The sequence below is a fragment of the Diabrotica undecimpunctata genome, chromosome 2, assembly GCF_040954645.1.
Source record: "Diabrotica undecimpunctata isolate CICGRU chromosome 2, icDiaUnde3, whole genome shotgun sequence".
Lineage (NCBI taxonomy): Eukaryota > Metazoa > Arthropoda > Insecta > Coleoptera > Chrysomelidae > Diabrotica > Diabrotica undecimpunctata.
Window position 1 is genome coordinate 55045684 of NC_092804.1, and position 20611 is coordinate 55066294.

Sequence of the window (20611 nt, forward strand, 5' to 3'; positions counted from 1 at the left end):
TACCCTTCCACATTTTATTTTAAACAACATTAAATAAATATATTACGTTCCATCAATAAAAAATAACATCTCTTTATTGTCACAATTTGTCTAAATCTAAATGCCCTATAGCAATTACCATCTTTCTTAAAATTAGTATAATATATAATGTACAGTACTGACAAAATCAGAGATCCAAAAGAATGATACAAAGGACACTACTTACATGCTAAATCTATTCTATATACTGGCCCCTAGTACTGGCAAAAAAATTAATTTATAATAAATAAAAAAAGAATCTGACTCAATTTTTACGGTAATAATATTAATAATGTATATAATGTATATAATATTAAATATATAATATTCTTACAGCACCGTTCCTTTGTATTTAACGAGAAAAAGATAAAACTAAACACTTCAATTTTTTGCTTAATTATTGTTAAATGGATATTTTATTATTCAGAAAATTACGGCCAAGTACGTACGAAGTAAGCGAATTTTATAAATAATATGAGAACAAGCGAGTTGTGACTATATTTTTCAAGGATTATTTAATTTAATATAGTTGATAAATAACATATTATGGAACAATTATCTTTTTTATATCAACAAAAGAAAATTGTTACTTTTACGGTTTATGTTCAACAGAGGACTAAATAGACAAGATAACGATGATGATGGTTATGTATAAAGTAGAAGAAAACATAACCAATACAAATTACAAATGTTCTGCTTACCGTATAGTGTTTTAAACATGTTAAGCTTGCCGAAAATGTTATGGACAAATTAAGAGTACGTAGGAAAAACGATCTAAGTCACATTATACCCGAATTTAAGTTATACATCATTTCTTATAGTTTCGTATTTGCTCTTTTACCCTGCGCACTTGAAATTAACAAAAAACCGATCTAATTCACTAAAAACCTCGAATAAAAATAAGTACTGTACAATTTCAATTTAATGTGCGACAGAAATGAACAAAACCATCATTTATGTGGCCTTATGCACCTGAAGCATCAGCAAATTTGCAAGACAACGCTTTTAAGTACAAAGTAAGGCTTTTTGACAAGAAAGAACAGCAGTTTAAGGTAATGCAAGTATGTCAAACAGCTTTTATTAATTTACAAATCGAAAACTGATAACCCTCAAAAAATATCTCAAAGATAAAGGAGATGTATGTCATGATAAAAGGGGAAAGTACACAAACCGTCCTCACAATGATACTGAAGAAATTTTGGGCAAAATCCATAGTCGTATCTCCACCTTTGAAGGGCGAAAGTCACATTACAGTCTAAGAAATACGAGAAGAGTATATCTTCCAGAAACACTTAACATTACAAAAATGTATAAGATGTTTGTACATGAGAATCTTCCACATAAAACAGTGAGCTATGAAACTTACAGAAATATTTTTCTCAAAGATTTTAATATTGGTTTTAGATACCCACGATCTGATACATGTAGCACATGTGATGCAGCAAAAGTAAAAATTGAATCTTTGGAATCTCAATTAATATCATCACGTAGAACAGAACAGAAAGGTAAATTATTATTAGAAATGAAAAAAATAGAAACTGTTGATAAGTTACATAAGCTAAGAGCACAAGCTTTTTACAATATAAAACGGACAGAAAAGAAAACAGCGAGAAAATTACTATAGATTTTACAAAAAACTTACCAACGCCTAACATATCAACTAGTGATGTGTATTATAAGAAACAGCTTACTTTCGTGAGTTTTTACGTACATGTATTATCTACGAATCGAACTGTTTTTTACACATACCCACAAACCATTGCAAGGAAAGGTGCTGATGATGTTATGTCTATGCTATATCATTTTTTTAACAAAAATTCTCAGTCTACAAGACACCTTCGCATATTTTGCGACTCATGCGCTGGTCAAAATAAAAATTATACATTAATTAGATTCTTACACCACTTAATTCATGTAAAGAAACGGTATGACTCTATCCGTGTCGTATTTTCAATATGAGGGCACTCATACTTCGAATGCGACAAAGATTTTGGATTGATTAATCAAAAAGATAGAGTAGAAGTTCCTGAGCAGTCGAATAACGTGTTTAAAGCGGCAAGATCAAAACCAACACCTTTTGATGTAATTGGTGCACCACCAATTACACAAGTAAAAACCAACACCTTCTTGCAATCAAGAAATCTTCTTTGCTTGGAAAAAATTTCTCTCCAAATTCTATAAGAAAACTTGCCCCTTTCCAACTAGACAAGTCCGAGAGCTACAGTAGGTTAGGTTAGGTTAGGTTAGGTACTCTATAAACCATCCTCGTATGGTTGCAGTAAAACATATTGCCTACAATACTGCATCAACACATTTTGTTCTAGTACCTACAAACTCAAACATTTTTCAAATGTTGAGCCTGAACAACTTTACAGTGGATTATTACCAATACCCTATTTTAAAGTATAAGCAGCTCCAGGAACTTAAAGGATTCATTTCAGAGGAATTACAATCATTTTATGATAATTTCATGAATTTAATGTAAGTATAACTTGCAGATGGCGAAGGGTTATAATTCTTCCAAATTTCAAGGGAGTAAATAAAAATCTGTGTACTGCAAAATTACATGTGTGTTTTATAGTACACTAACTCTTCTTTTATTTGCAGACACTTTAACCATAACTAGACTTAGATCGTTTCCCACACATTTGCAGGCACTTTAGCCAGAACTGGACTTAGATAGGTTTTTCCACACATTTTTATTAATTTTTCTTTGGTGTAATTTAGCATTCAGTGTAATCACCACTCCTTTACAACGTTTTTAATTTTTAATTAGGAATATCTCAAAACTATTTAAATGTGACTTAGATCGTTTTTCCCCTGTAGTCATCAAATACTTTTCGGCACTTAAGGACCTTTTTTTATTATGACAAAGATGGTGAGGTAACAAGAGTGTTAGGACGGGTGTATGAGAGAATGAAATTTATAAAATTATGATATGGATGAGCACTCAGTAATAAGCTATTCTTAATAATACTGCATCAGATAATAGATAATTTCAAGGTGATAGACGTCAGACGTCTCATGATGTTTATTGACTGTTGAAGATGTAGTGTTAGTAGGAAAATCTGAAAGATAATTAATGCAAAAGTTGGAACAGAAGAGACAGAGTCTTGAAAAAAAGATCTAACACTTGATCAGACAAAACAGAATATTTTACTGTTTACCTGAAGGTAAAGTTGTTCATAGGTGGTAACTTTGGATAATGTTAATAAATAGAACAGTAGTAAATATTAAATCCAGGAAGCAGAAATTAAAAAAAATTGTAATAGCCAGAGATTAGAAAGGGAGATACATATTCAGCTTTCTTATTTAATCTTGCCTTCAAATACGTAGTCAGAAAAATCAACAAATGGGCATCTACAATGAGAGAAGAACAAGTAATAGCATATGTCAATGATATACTGCTTAAACCAAAGAAACAACAATGAAAATTTGTTCAAATTTTAGGATAAGATAGTTACGTTACGCCGGGATGATATTCAGGTAACGCAAAAAATTGCTTCGTGTTAAGTTCCTGAAAAGAGTTCAAGAGGAATATCAAAGAAGATATGGTGAGATACAAATAAAATGTTCAAAATATGTTCAACACGTTAAAATATAACCTAAACTAGTTATAAGGGTTGTAGAAATTACAGAAATTAGGCTTCCTAGCACTACATATTTTTAACTTTTTTATTTTTCAACTTGTCTCTACTCGTACCAATATGTCTATTACTCTTGTGAATATATTTTAATTTATAAATGTATTAATGATATATATATATATATATATATATATATATATATATATATATATATATATATATATATATATATATATATATTGATTATAATTGATTTCCCAAAACGCTTCTCACGCCCTAGCCGTTTCTTGAATTTTAATGTTCATTTTATATAATCGGGCTCATGCCTGTAAGATTAACGAGGAAAAGAACTTTTGCATGAATACGTGATCACTTTTACTCAGAAAATACTCTTCATACGCTTTTGTCAAAATTGAGATTAATTTGTTCGTAATTTAATTTCCTCGTGCTCGTACAAAAAGGAACATGGCTGCATAACTGAACATTCTTCTCGAAAAACATTTGTAAGCAATTTAGAACTAATGTAGGTATTAGAATCTAAATAATCCTGTAACTAAAAAATATCTGATAATACAAAAAGTGTCTTTCGAGGCAGAATTGGATATTTTATAGTATATAAAGCTATTACAATAATATATCTATATAAACTTAACAAAACATTATACAATGAACTATAAAAATATTAATTACTATCTACCTCTCATAAGAGGTAAGTGTTTTATTACTAAGAAGGGGTTTTTAGCATTAAAAAAATACTAAAATGTGATCCGTACACAGATATGCTATACATTTAATTAGTTTATAACGCTCTTAATGGTTAGTGATGGTAATTTAAATTTTTTTATATTCCTTTAATAATTTTTACCCAGTCTACAATGTTTTACAAACGTATTTATACTATATACGTTTATTTCTTGAAATACAACGTTAAGTAGATATATAAAATCTGTTTTGGAAACCGATGGAAAAATAAGTACACTAGCCCAAGACCAAGACAGTGAGCAGACGCATGTTTTGAGTGTGCAGTGGTAAAATTTTAAAAAGTGGGGAAAGTTTCATTTAATTTTGTCAGTTGCTTTTGTGTAGTGTTGTAACGTTGTGATATAAATATGGAAAATGTAGGAAAACGACAGGTTTTAAATCATCAAACGCAAATAGTAATTTATAATGTTTTAAAATTTACAAAAAGATAATTGCAATGTTAGGTATTTATGTAGGTACCACTGAATAATAATTATTTTTAACCTAATCTAATTTTAAGGTACATATAATGATAAAACGTCCAGAAGGCCTTCCGGCAGGTCAAAATGTCTTATTTTATGCTGCCTTCTGGCAGGACGCCTTATAAAAGTATGTATATCATATATATGATGCTTGTCAACGACAAAATTCGTACCACTGGATTCGTCAAGAAATTTTGTCTATCTAATATGCAAGTCTCGACTTTCTAGTATCTGTATTAACGAAGTTATGGCAGTTGACGTATTTTAGAGCATTTATCATAGGTGTAACCACTTAGAGTAAGCGTAGTAGTTTAGCGGAAACATGAATTTTAAGATCGGTGACCGTGTTTTTGCCAAAGCCACGTTATTTGATAAAAAGAGTAGCAATAACTCATGGAGTATTGCTGTTTTTGGACTGAAATTCAATTCTGCAGTATGCCATGGCACTATATCATGGCAAGTCCATTTTAGATGACACTGCAATTGTTTTATGGGATGTAGATAACAGTGAAATGATAATTAAACTAAATTTGTCAAAGAAAAATAAAGGTAAGTAATATGATTTTCTAAAATTTCATTGGATTAGCTTTATTATTAACTTTTTTCGTACATTCTTGTAGATTAGAAAGGGAAAAGAAAACGAATAGATGTTCCTAAACGTAATACAAAAAAATCAACAAACAACGATGTTTTCATCTTCATCAAGCGATAGTGAAGATACAAGTTCAAGTGGCGTTAATAGAGCACAACATGTGACTCAAGGTTACAATGATTTTGACAACATCAAAGGATCTGCGCACGATAGGTACATCTTCGAATTTGTGGAATGAAATAAAAAACAGATCAGTATAATACTAAATACAAACCAAAACTAAATATTGGCAAACAAGTTCAGAACATGACAGAATTAGTTTTTTCCTATAGAAAATATGTCCGAAATATTGGAAGCGACAAATAAAAATTTAGATCCAACCAAAAAGCAATGTACACTTCCCGTCATATAAAACTGGTACACTTTTTTTTCCCAATGTAAACCTGTGTTCAGACTGGACACAATGGTTCGTGAATCAATTCGTTGTTGCCATCACAGATAACGGAATTGCACTAAATCTGAATAAAAAAAAATAACGTTCAAAAATGTATTATTGTAATTGTATTGTAATGTGGATAAGTATTATTTTATCATTAACAACAAAAAACCGTATCTAATTAATTTAATAACCAGAGATAGGGTTGAGTTAATATCCAAAATGTTTGAAGGATCTGTATTGGCACAGGGAACATTGGAATGCGTCTACTGTAATTTTATACTTCAATTGCCTACCGAACACGAACTGTATTTTGTGTTAATAAGTTTAGTAACAGGCAAGCTACCAAAATTAATTGATTATTTAGTATAAGAACGATAAATGTGAAAAAAAATATTATACTTTATCCTACGTATTATAAACTATAAAATATCCGGGGCGAAAAAACGCTTTTCAAAACGTGACAGTTACAATCTAATATCCGACTGTAATGTTTTATTATAATAATTTAAAGTTATGTCTAGATTAATTATCTATCATTATTTTTGAATCGAAATATTTTCATAAATTATAATAAGACACAAATCAATGTATGGGTACTTAATTGAGATGATGGAAAATTACAAAATTAATATGGGAATTTTTTAGGATGCATGTTTAAACAAATTTAATGTGATTGACTGATCGAGAATGCTGGATGTTTTAGTTTTTAGTACACTCAAAACTGGCGGTCTGTCGCACAGCCCTGCTTTTAGCTGGTTTCATATAATATTTTCGTTGAACTGGCAACGGTGCCCTAGAAATTAGAATGACACATGTGACAAGATCAACGTACACAACTTAAAAAACACGATTTTTGGTTATAAGAGTTGTACCAGTTTTTTATGACGCGAACGGTACAAAAAGTGAATTTTTAAAAATGATCGGAATAAGTTACGCTATGAGTACTAATATACTACATAGCAGAAGAGAATACTGGTCTTTGAAAGATGAGGAACTATTCCGTGCTCCAGCCTTTGGCAAAAGATTTGATATGGGTTACCATAGGTTTGAAGAAATTTTACAAGCCTTAGGATTTTCTGTAGAAAATATTGAAAATGAGGACAAGTGGAATCCTATCAAATATTTTGTGGACATGGTTTATATAAACTGAAATGATATATTTAACCCTGGGTATAAATTATGTGTAGACGAATGAATGTTCTGCTGGTATGGAAGGGTTAATTATGATTCTGATAAAATGCCAGCTTTTATTAAGATAAGAAGAAAGTCTAAAGGTGTAGGTTGTGAATGTTTAACTCTTGCTGATACTCAGTCCCATATTATGCTGCGTCTTGAAATTAACGAAGGTAAAGTGGCAAAGAACATATGGCTAAAAATAAATGGCAAAAAGAATTATGTAGTGGTGTAACTACATAAACGAGGTATGTATTTTTTGGATATTGTAAAAACAGCTACCAAGCAATATCCGTTAAATACTATAAAGGAAAAATGCCCTGAAAATGTCGGGGCATTGTTTATGCAACGCGGGGCAACAGTTAATAATGTGAATTTAGTTAGTATAGGGTGAAGATACTAACGAAGTTAGTAATCTAGAGAGGAAAAAATCCATACTTTTATTGGGATGTGTAGTATCACAATTGAAGGCAAACATGCCAAGAAAAAACGCATTAATAATGAAAATGGAATTCCTTACGTAAAAGAAGTACCCAGGATTAAATTAGTCGAAGAGTATTTTGATGGCGCTCTAGCTATTGATATCCACAACCACATAAGACAGTCAGATTTAGCATTGGAACAAGTTTGAAACACACAGAATTGGAAACACCGAATGTACGCCTCACTGCTTGGTATTCTAATTCTTTCTTAGCCTGTAAATACCTAGGTAAAAAAGACTTGGTCTCGCATGAGTATTTTAAAACGAAATTAGGATTAAACCTAATAAAAAATGCGTGGCCAGACGATCAAGAAATGCAAATGATTTTATACGAAAGACCTACTCCAATACCTAATAACAATGAAAATCGCCTTAACCATGTATTGAAAGCATTGAGGAGCGAAAGTGATAAACAAAGAGTACAAAGAAAATGTGTATTTTGTTCCCAAATTAATTATAAACAACAAAAATCAAGCTTTTTTTTGTGAAAACTGTGCAATGTGCTTCAACGACAGGTCGCAATTGTTTCGCATACCATATTTTACATGGAATTCCATCCAAAAGAAAGAGTTAAGTTTTCATTATAAAAGAAGTTCAGTCCATAGTATTCGCAATATTTTGTCTACTCAATAACTTTTTCGTTTATTTAAATTTTCATTTTATTTCCGAATTTTTTTTTTAACTGAAACATTTTGTCGGACATCAAGTCTACCTTTTATTTTTTAAATATATTTTACATGATTTAGTAAATGTTTATGTTCCTAAAAAACCTCAAAGGTTGCGTTAAAACCGATATGGACGCAACTGATAAACGCCTTTGTACTGCCGGAATCTTTTAAATTTTTCTGGAAGGGCAGATTATATAAAAATCGTTGTTCTTCTGGCAGGACATAACCATGGTCCTTTGCCCAACTGTCCTGCCGGAAGAGGCCTCTGGCAGGAAAAACCACTGGATGTTCTATCATTGCGTCTCTCAACTATAAAAAGAATTTCGAAAAAGAAACGGTACTTAATGCAGAAATTGTATTAATATTGTTAATAAAATAGTTATAACCCCTCGCAGCTCTTCGTTATCTCGGGATAGTATATTTAAAAATAGAAATCAAATATTTAATTTTCTTGTTAATGAAATCAAGTCTTTAATTTTCCTGAGTCTTTCATATTTCACAAATATCTTGTAAGCTTCTCTCCTCCATAAATGTTATTTCTTACCACACTTTATTGCATATTTCCGTTTTAAAATGTACTTAGTGATATATTTTATGACTATGACTGAGTTTTAATCAGTTCTATAAACTATAGCTAAAAACGCGAATACAAGAACAGTTTATTTTATCCAAATTGAATGCAATAAAATATATAGAAACATATTACGAGTATTATAATATAACGTTGGCAAAAGCCTTATATAAAAACCACACAGATCACATTTTGAGTATTTTCTTTTTATTTGGATTTCAAATTCAGCTTTGACCTTTCTACTGGCACCTGTTCCAAAAATGTCCTTAAAATCTACAATAGGAATGCACATATATCTTGTAAAATTTTATATACAACAATTAGTGTAAAAAAGTTTTCCAAAATATCGATATTAAACTTTTTTTATATACAAAGGTGGAAATACTCTTACATAGATTTTTATATAAATTCGGATAATTTCTTAAACATATTTACAAGAAAATAATAAATAAAATTAGAGGTAACGATACATTTTAGTAATTTTAAGTTTTTATTCGCTATAGTATCGACAGCATAAAATTTATTTCTTATTATTGCACTTTTAAAATCCTTAAACAAAATTTAAAAATATAAAGAAACTGAAATTTATTGTATAAAATTATAAATTCTACATTTTCAGCAGTAAATTTTCAATTTTATTAAAAAAGTATATATGCGTAATAATCTATAAATGTCAAAGTTCAAGCAATAATACGCTCAGTCCTATAATTTTTTCATTTATTAAATGTTTAAAACATGTTGGGGTGTTTTGAGAATAAAGTACAGATAGTTTTACGGTGTGTGGTGAATGACAATTAACGAGTAGGCAAAAAGGTCGGATTCGTTCGAAAAAATATTTTTCCATGAGATATTTTTGCATAATCTCTTTCGTAGGACAACCCAGAATAAGGTTCAAGAAGTTGCCCATGCGACAAGTCAAGACATTCTGAACAGAAAAGGTCTCTTGTATTTTTTTTCTAAAAATGATCGTTTTCAAGTTCAATAAACAATTTAAAACTGAAAATGACAGTTTTCGGAATTCTCAAACACACAATGAAAAAAATTTTTGAAATCATCAAGTGCCTAAATTCAAGTTTAAACCTTCTTCTATTAGTTCCAGATGAAAATGTTTGGCTTTTTTTTAAACATTGTTTTTTAATTGTTTAAACATAAATCTTAAATATATCCTTATAAAGGCACCACATAACTTAATGCATTATATTCTACTGTTATCCTGTATATGCATTCATTAATTTTAATTGAGGCCACAACAATACAGAAAATGTTACCCCTCACAAAATATTACTGAACTTAAGATTAGTTCTGTTGTAATGCACGTAAATTTATGTAAAATATCAGAATGCATTTATACGTTTCCTAACATGGTATTTGCTGCTTTTAGATCCAAACCATTCACTTGTTAAAAGCGTCAATCTGCAACACTGATATACACGTCAATGAAAGATACATATCAAAATCTTGCATTATTTTTCCTCTATACATTCTGCCACGGTTTGATATTAACGTGATATCATTGTTTAAATAGGACTAGTTAGCCAACGCAATGTATAAATTTGTTTGATTCTAATTGAGACAGTCACTAGATGTCACCACTCTTTCTGTCTCAATAGATTTTAATATACCATTGTTTGTTTGATATACATTATACTAGATGGTGTTATGTGAAAAAGTTAAGGACTAAACTAAACGTCCATTTTTGATCCACTGAAATAAATTCACCAGCGTTGCAATATTTCACTGACATAGTAGCGACAGGTTTATTTACATATAAAAATGATACAAAAACAGAACATGAATCACAGGTATTCATTTAAAATAGAGTTATTACTATCAACTACATAGTAAATATCGTGTCAACTAAAATTGTACCTACATAAACGTGCTGTGACTTCTAAATTTTCCTATATCTAAATAAGTTTAAAGAATTTAAATATCTTATTTTATTTGGAAGTGTATTACAAAAATTTGGTCCGAGGTAAGTAGAACATTTTAATTCTATGTGTTTAAAACAAAAAACATTTGTATGAGAAATGAACAAATTAGGTATTTAGAAATAAATTTTACCGGATAATACATACATTCGATAATATTTGAAAAAAGTGATTTTAAATTAAAGTAATGTTACTTCCATAATAAATAAATGGTTTTTTACAGATGGCTGGAAATATTTGTTGTTATTACAAATGTGGTTTTTCACCATACAAAATTCATAGATTAAAAATGTTCAGATTTCCGACAAAAAATCCTTCGGCTTGTCAAACATGGATATTACACTCTGGTAAGTAAATAGAAACTTTTTTTATATTCTTTTATTTTACACCGTTTCCGTTACGCAATTAACTTGAAAAAATGTTTATTTTTTTTTCATTCATCATTTTTTATTATCGCCAGGGTGCACGCGTCATATTCGAGATGCATTAATTTGAATTTTACGTTTTCGTTGGTATTATAATTATGATATAATAAACTTCGGAAAAACAAATTAGTGAATAAATATCAAATTAATAAACATAAACAAAGTATTAGATATTAAAATATGTATTTCTGTAGCTATTTTTAGTTATTGTATTGAAAAGTAGAAATAAGTTCATCTTTATCGGAGAACTAATTTATACAAAGGTCCATCTGGAAAAAATTATTGGTTTCACGTAAAAATTTTATACTGATATTTGAAGATTCTAAAAGATATATGAGGGTTAGTTAATAATAAATCTGTAAAGACATACAGGTGATTTTGGCTATAAACGTTTTTTATCCAGTTTAGAGAAAAATAGTTAAAATAAAAATTGTAGATTCAAAAAGTTCTTTCATTTGTGAGTTTCTAAATTAAAATATATAAAGAATTCACCAAAATAGTTGCAAAAAACCCTTGATTTTGCAGAAATTTATAAATTTTAATAACTTTGTTTTTGCATAATGGTATGTAATGTAACTAATAAAAATAGTGACGATTTGTTTATCGTAGAAAGCGATTATGTAAACAACTTTTTGTTGAGCTATCCCAGTTTGAAAAAAAAATTATGTTTTACGTGCCACAGAAGCCAAGATATTGCAAATTTTGCAATCACCCTTCATTTTGAAAAAGTTCAAATCTAAAAAAAACCGAGCTCAAATGGTTCTCCATTCTACTTTCCGAAGCGGTATTTTAAGAATACCATCATTTTAACGGGTTATAAATTTTTACTTCTTTACCGCATATGCCATATTGTAAGTTGGAACGCACAATTCAGATCTTCATTTAGTGTCCCTTCAATTTTCAGCTCTTACTGTTGATAGACAATGGAAGTATGATTTTAAGAATATAAATATAAAATGCTCTCTTGCCTAGTAATGGTCATAGAAGATTCTATTTTTTTTTTAGAAAGTGTGTTTTTCACCAGTTTTTCATAAGCATCTAAATAAGTTTGTGGCATAAACGATATCAACGTTATTTTAAATGTTTATAAACAGAATAAATAACCTATAAACTATTTGCTCTGATTGATATTTAGCGCACTTTAATAACTTATTCATTTCCATAATTTCCAGGAGCTATGTTACATGTCTTTGGGCAAAAAAGGAGTTATTATAATTTATAAATAACTGCAAAAATAAGGTTTTTTTGCAACTATTTTGGTTAATAGTTTCATGTATTTTAATTTGGATACTCTCAAAAATTACATAACTTTTTATGATCTACAACTCTAATAAAAGGTGAAAAAATCTTAAACAGATATTTAAAGTCTCTAAAAGGTATATGAGGGGTAGCTGATGACAATTATGTGAAGACTACAGCTAATTTTGCTTTGATTTTTTATTAAACAATCGTAAAAAGTGAAAAAAGTGTATGCGCATAAAACGTTTCTTATTCATGTTAGAGATATATGATTAAAATAAAAGTTATAGATCATAAAATGTTCTCTAATATTGAGATTTTTATAATTAAAATACATAAAGAATTGACCGAGATAATTTAAAAACCCTTATTTTTGTAAAATTTATAAATGTTAATATAAATATAAATAATATACATATAAATAACTTTCTTTTTTGCATAACGATATGTAATACAACTATTTAAAATTATAGCAGTTAATGAGTTTTTAAAGGGTGCTAAATATCATACAGAACGACCATACAGTTTATGAGTTATTCAACTTGTTTATCCAGGAGTCCGATTATTTAAAAAACTGTACTTATCCAAACAGTCACTCTAGGGTTATTTTGTAAATAGAAATCGATTTTTATGGCTTCGTTTTAAATTATTAAAAACAAACATCAAGATTATATTAAATTTGTGTTTAAATATCAGTTTGAAGAATAACAAATTTTTAGCATATAAAAATTTCTAATAACTTTGACTTTTTTATGTGTTACACTTGTATCTAGGCTCAATATAAAGCTAAACATTTAAAAAAAAACCAAAACCTTCTATTGCCCAGAGGAAATCAAATAGCATTTTTTTTTTCTTGTTTAAGAAATTGCAAATATTTTCATTGTTTATTAACATTAAGGCTGAAAATTGAACACATTGTAAAAGAATATCTAAATTTTATAATTCGATTTATAAATGGCATACACAGTGAAAAAGTAAATTAGTTTTGAAACATTAAAATAATGGTAATCGTAAAATATCGCCACAGAAAAATGCAAGGGAGATCTGTCCGCTGCAATATCTCAGCTTGTTTCTTGTTATTGGTTATGGAAATTTCTGTTTTTTTTAATTGTGCTTTTACACCAGCTTTTCATTGAGCCTACGTACAGCCGTATGACATGAAAAATATTAAAAGTAGTATAAATGTTTAGAAGCTAAAAAGCACTTTTTCAAACTGTTTTTTTAATAAAATGTTGAAGTTTACAAATAAAGCTTCAAATAATCGATTCAAAAAACCTCAAATAACTGTCAAAGGTTAAACACCCTTTTTAAAGTTCCTCACGGATTTTAAAGATTTAAACAGTGTTAAACAGATAAAGTAATTCAACGACGAGTTAACAATACGAAGCGAAGTTCTTTAATCACAATGTGATAAGAAAACAAGTATCAAATTTGGTTTTATATTTCAATAGTCGAATTTAATTGCGGCTATATTGGTGTAATTAAAGAAAACCAGTGAAAATCCCAAGAAATAGGTGAGATCCTTTTTTCTTTCTTTCCAGTTTGGGAGAGGGTCCATTAGGTACTCACATTTAGGTATTGTGTTACGGTCTGGGTAACCAGGACAACACATCATGAACAGCAATTAAATATTTACATTTACACAAAACAGCTTCAATTCCAACCCAAAATCATATGTCGTTGCCGCAGTCTCTAGACCTCCTCCCCGTTCGTTTCCTAAAAGGGAACAAGTTATTGTCATGCACTCCATTTTGAATACTGTTTTATTTAAATATATTATAGAAATTGGTGAAATGGTTTATCCAAAAAATATTACTTTTACATCTCGCATTTCGAATAATCGAATCCGCATTTTCCTCACTTCTACCGACATCGTTGATCAACTAATACACCGAAAGTCATAATTAATTTCACCGTCATCTTTATCTGCAGGCTTCTTTCTGCGACCAAAAGAATCCTTATTTCAAATGTATCTCCTTCCATTCCGCATTCACTAATCGAGACGTCCCTAAAAAATACGGAACATCAGATGATCAATAGGCATATTATCAGGAGTTTTCATTCATTCAGGAGTCATTTGTAATCCCTGACAAGGTGAACTTCGAAGTGCAATCTTCTCTGTTAATTAACCATGAAAATACATCCTTTAAAATATTTTTATTCTCTGACAGACCGTAGTGTTTTCTTTGTAAGCTTACGGGTCGTACCGTGGGGTATGATTGCAAAGTCTCCAGTTGACCAGATCACACACTCATTGCAGCTAATGCTCCTCCCTCTTTTTCATTTTCAGCTGACTCTAAGGAGTCCTTAATCCTAAATCCTTAACTTCATCAAAAGAATTTCTATCTTCGGAAATTGAGTCCATCTCCGTTAACTACATACCCATCCTGGCTGCCATTATGGATTTATCCATCCCTCGTCGTACTAATTCAAAGCCCATGTTGGCAGTAGGACAAAAAAAGGGGACACTTCAATGACAGTCCTCCTGATACTCCTACCATTCTATCTTCATCCGGTATTCTTGCTCTATTAAGTTCTTTTCCTCCTTCGGCATTTTCGATACCACCCAAAGTGGTGGTATCGAAATTATATAATCGGATATTATATTTCCGCTATAAAAATGATTTACAAAGATAATCCGACTAATTTTACACTCAATTCCATGCAACTTATTACATTTCTTGAGAACTCTTTTGTATGTATCACCCCACTACAAGAAGCTTAAAAATCCTCCAACATAGATGGTATTCAAAAGGACTTATTGCAGCTCTACATAGGTACAAGGAAAAGATTAATAAAAACCGTATTACTTGAATCTTAAAAAAGTTAAAAGAACAGCCTACCTCCGACTTACAAGAGTATATATAAGTGCATCCTCTGATAAATCTGATGTCAAATCTAATCACAGCATACATGATGAATAGAATTTCTCTATTTCTCTCGCATTTATTCATTTTTTTCTGCTCTCTGTATATTTTTACTTCATCTTTTGCCAAATTTAGACACGATATTTAATTAAGTAAGAAAACTTTATGTACTTCAAATACTAGCCCAGTGTGGAAAAAAAATTGTTAATAAAAAATAACCTTAAAATCTCCAATCTCTTTTTTAATCGAAAGGTTATCCTTGACAATTAAGAGACAGCCAAGATTCTGGCAGAAAATTTAAAAGAAAAGTTTTGCAACAAATCTGAACCTAACCATATATACTCTTTTCTTCCTTCGCCCTTTCATTATTCATCCTCAGTTTCACAAGATACCAATTATCCGAACTCTCGTATAAACTATTTCGAACTAAAAGCTGCACTCAAATCCTATAAAAACACAAAAATTAGGGTTTTCTAGAATAATCTTGAAAAATTTCTCTAAAATTCCTTAGGCACCAACGACCCTCTAAATGAAGCCAGTAAATTTACCACTGACATACCGCTGACAATCGTTAATGAAAGATCTTGCCCTAATCTATACTAAGATAAAAGAAAGATCATTACAAAGAACAAACGAACACAAACGGGTTATGTCATGAAGACAAATCGTTTTTGTCGTCATGACATGTCATTTTTTCGCTGTATTACTAGCTACCATTCTACCACAATTTTACAATTATTTCCCGTTCTCCAACCCTTCCTACTCACATTTTAACCCCACTCCATTAGAAATACAGACAGTTGTACACTTGACTGCTGACTGTTGCTAGAAACAGTCGTCCTCTCTTTCGTCTGCTGAGTCTTATTAGGCAGACGTATAATCTCTCTATCGCTATCTATCGCTTGGTACAGACTTACCGCGCTTTTTCTCCACTCTAACTCTCTCGCATGTAGTTACGCGAAAAATACCGAAAATACTATTTTAATCGTGTACAGACGAAAAATGTGCTCTATATCGTGATCTAAGTGTTAGTACCGCGAAACACGTCTTCAGAAACCGGTAACCGGACAGTTTCCCCGTATGAAGAACAACCGCGACTGAAAGCCTCTAAATACCGCGAGTGTGTATATGTGCACCAGAAGAATTAGTAAGACTTTATATAAAATTAATTTGATATAGTCTGTATAACCTTTTGCCACATATCCTAATTTATTTGAACCAGCCCTATGTAATACAGTCCTCATACACCGAAATTATATTCATAATTTCACATATGTACACCCTTTTAGTACACACACATTTCTTAAGCAATCTATAATCAACAAGATGTCGTAGCAACTGTACTTAACATTGAAGGGGCATTTTATTTAATCTCCAGAAAAGCAATCATTGACAAAATCTCCAACTATAATTTAAATGGTAATATTTTCTCATTTGTAAAAAAATATCTAATTGAAAGAATCTTTAAAGTCCTTGCCAAGGGTAAACTTTTTCAATCTCTTCCTCAAAATTAAGGTGTCCCTTTAAAATCTGTATTAAGTTTAACTTTATTCATTCTTGCCATCAACGAAATTTGCCTCCCATCAAATATGTTCAATACGCTGATGACCTAATCATTTACTGCCATGTTAAATCTGTCTCAACCTCATATTAACTTATACAAAGTGTAGTAAATCTAACGAACTAAGATTATCACTCTCTGAGAGCAAAACCAAATTAATAAAATTTTCCATAGGGATTTCCACTCCCTTACCCCAAATTTTATTTACCAATTCTCTACTTTCTGTTGTTAATTATTGTAAAATTCTCGGTTTTATGTTTGACTCCAGATTAAATTGAAAACATCAAATCTCTGAACTTAAAATCAATTGTTTTAAAAGGTTGAACATTTTTAAAACCCTCAGTCATCTTCAATGGGGTGCCAATAAAACTACTTCTGAGCGCTTTTCGCTTTAGTCCTATTGAGAGTGTATACCGTGAATCTAATGAACTTTCTCCTACCCAAGACGATAATCACTTCTACTTTCGTATGCTGCATCAACATCCGCAAATCCATTTAATCCCGTTCATTCCCTAATTGCCACAGTGCCGTCTTCTTCCACTAACAATAACCAACACCTTATCATAAAACCTATACCTCAATTAATTTGTCCACTACTTAAAAATATTGACCTTTTTCTGACTAGTTTATTTCCTCTACCTTTACTTCCCCTCTGGGCTAAAGATCTCCCTTCAATATATACCTCACTCACTATTTTTAACAAACTTGAATCTTCTAACCTTTGTTCTAAACTATTTGTTCAGATTAACTTTCATATATCCATTTAGTCAATACAATTTTCACTGAGCACCTATTAGTTCAAAACATTCATGACATAATACCAAAATCTCTCTGCTTACGATGTAACAGTCTCTGTCATATGGCTGCCTTCTCACACCGGAATTACTGGTAATAAAACAGCAGATCATTGTGCCAAAGAAGCTATCAACCATGCCAATTCAACTAGCTAACGAATCTCGAAATTCGTTTTAAAAAAGTCGGTAGAGGATACTTGACAAAACTTAGAACAAAAGAGCAAAACAACTTTTCATAAACTTCAATCTTTTATTGGTCATCTCTCCCTACACTTCATAACTATAAGAGAAGCATCGACTATTACAAGACTACGAATCAACCATACCAAACTTACCAACTGCAAACAATTCACCAGCCTGTATAAAGCACTGGACTTGAAACCTACTCTAAGGAACTAGAGAATTGTCTATCTCTTCCTCAACTGTAAATTATATATGTTGATTATGATACTTGAAAATGTTGACTATTTCAATAATTTTGTGTTTAGGAAGTGCCTGTTTAGGAAGTGCCAAAACTAAATCATCTACATATCTTTAAAAAAAAGGAATGAAAAATGTGCAATTGTTGATACAATCACAATCACTGATAACATCATCCATGACATAGCTACTTAGAATGGGTGAAAGACTAGATCCCATAGGACTAGTTTCTGATAGTCCTATGGGATCTTTTTTTTCCTATCTAAAAAATTTCTTTTTTCTTACTCTTATATATATATATATATATATATATATATATATATATATATATATATATATATATAAACATATATTGGCACAACTGCGAAGTTATTTATATTTTGAATACAGAACTTAAATTGTTTTTTACTTTATTGTGCAGAAAGTTGCTTTTTTTAAGTTGTGTTAATAATAATATTGTTGTAGGTAATGCTGCATTGGAAAGTCTGGAGCTACCCGATTTAAAAAAAAAATTCCTTGCAGTAAGCATTTTGTCCAAAAAACAACCTCAACCAGTGCCAATAGTGTTTCGCAATACATACATTGCTTATTTTAGGTCATGAAAACAATGTTACAATCAATTTCTATATCTATTAATGTAAACAATTTTGTTTTGTTTTTTTTTATCTTGAATTATTATTTCGTTAATATTGTCTATGTGTAGATATTAGAATTTTGATAAGTGGTATATAACTTAAAATAATGCGAATTTAATTTTTGCAATATCTATCACTTTGTAATTTAAAATTATTTCATTAATAAACAGCTCAAATCGGGCGAGTTGATTGAAAAAAACATTCTCATTTATGTAAACAGAAATACAAAAATGGTGTTTATATCATAAAATACATAAATAAATAAAATAAAGGATACTATTTATTAAAGTGTTGTTTTATTATTCCTTTTATCCCAACACATAGATTAATTTTTCCCTAAATATGTGTTGCCTCTTGTTGTGGCATATCGATGTGTTTATTTGTTTCAAAAACATTATCAAAAAACCATACCTATAAATTTACTATATTTTCAAACGTCATTTTAAAGATTAAAAGATTGAAAATTTAATTTTCTCAAAACATACATAAAACCATTGTTTAAAAAGATTTTCTTTTTTAAACAATGATAAAACTTAAGTCTTGACTAAAAAATAAACCTCTGCATTAGTGTTCTAAGACGATAGCAATCGAGTATATTTCAATTAAATATTTAATCCTTTTCTAGCAAATCATATAACCAAATTAAATATCTGGTAAACTAATAAAAATTTAAAAAAGGTAGCATTTACCTACTTCATATAAATAGATTACTAACCGATTTAGATTTAGCAAGTCTCAAAGTATAAAAACAGTTTGAAATATTCGCTCGAAATAGTCAAGTTATCTTTCACTAGACGCATACAACGATAATAACAATAAGCATTTTATTAAAGTTTTATATTTTCTTCACAATCTGGCATCCGTGTACAGGTTTGCCTTAGTTAGGAGACAGGCAAATATATACTCGAATAGAATCCTGCGGAGAATTAAGTTTCTGTTAATAGTTTTTTAAATTTATGACTAGAGGCCGCCATGTGACGGCAGAATAAGAGTCAAACGTTTGTTCCATAAGGATTGTCTAACTAGTCCTATTTAAACAATGGTGATATACATTATGCAAACAACATTTTTTCTTAAGAAACAGATACGTTTTTCTTATGAACTAGATGTGACAGACATGACTTTATACATGATTGAGTTGAGTTAAGCGCTGGATTTTCAAACACCATGAGAAAACTGTTATTTATTTATCGACATACCAAAAGAAACTTTAATACATTGTATTACCTGTATTATTGAGAATTAACAACTGAAAACTTACAAAAAATAAGTATTGTGGAAAATGAATTATTGAAAGTATAAAAAATTTTCACTTTAGATAATAATGATTTGTCACACGAGGATTATAATATAAAAACATCAGAAAGAAGGATAAAGTATGGGATGAAATTGGTCAAGAGATGAAAAAATCCCGTAAGTATTTTTAATTAGTTTTTATTCACTTTAATTATTTTTTTAAATAATTATTTTTATATATTCACTTTAATTATTAATAATTAAAGTTTTTATTTACATTTTAAGTATTAAAATAGTTAAACAAATTTTTCTCTAGTTGAAAATGCTAAATTTTGCACGCCTTGGGTCTCTTTCAATATTAATAAAAGTTCTGTCTAAGTTTTCTTGAGTTTATGTGCGTAAAAAATTATGCACAATGCAACGAATTTCAACAATTGAAATTGTCTTTTCAACTTTTGTCTCAATTAGCCTACAAAAATACTCGCCATTTTTGAGCTTAAATGCCAAACGCATTTTCGACCACACGTCTAGCTAAGCATAAACTAGTACTATAATTTTCTTTTTGTCTGTCGTTTCTAGATTGTTTGTAGGGAAAAGGTCATATTAAAAAAGATATCAAAGCAAAAGCCTCATCTCCAATCAAAACGTGTGAACAAGGTCTACTTGCCCAGGAAGATTCTTATCTTTAGGAAAATTTATTAAACCTGCCTCAAATCTCTGGCCCATATTTGAATTTTCAAATAAGCCTCCG

General features: G+C 30.0%; 1 protein-coding gene across 2 annotated transcripts in view; it reads right to left on the minus strand.

The window, feature by feature from the left end:
• Positions 1-20611, minus strand: part of LOC140434561 (uncharacterized) — a 643472-nt gene continuing 622861 nt past the window's right edge. For both annotated transcript variants that reach the window (XR_011950061.1, XM_072522911.1), the window contains one exon: positions 1-20611. This exon is cut by the window's right edge. The gene's annotated coding sequence lies outside the window, so the exon portion shown is untranslated.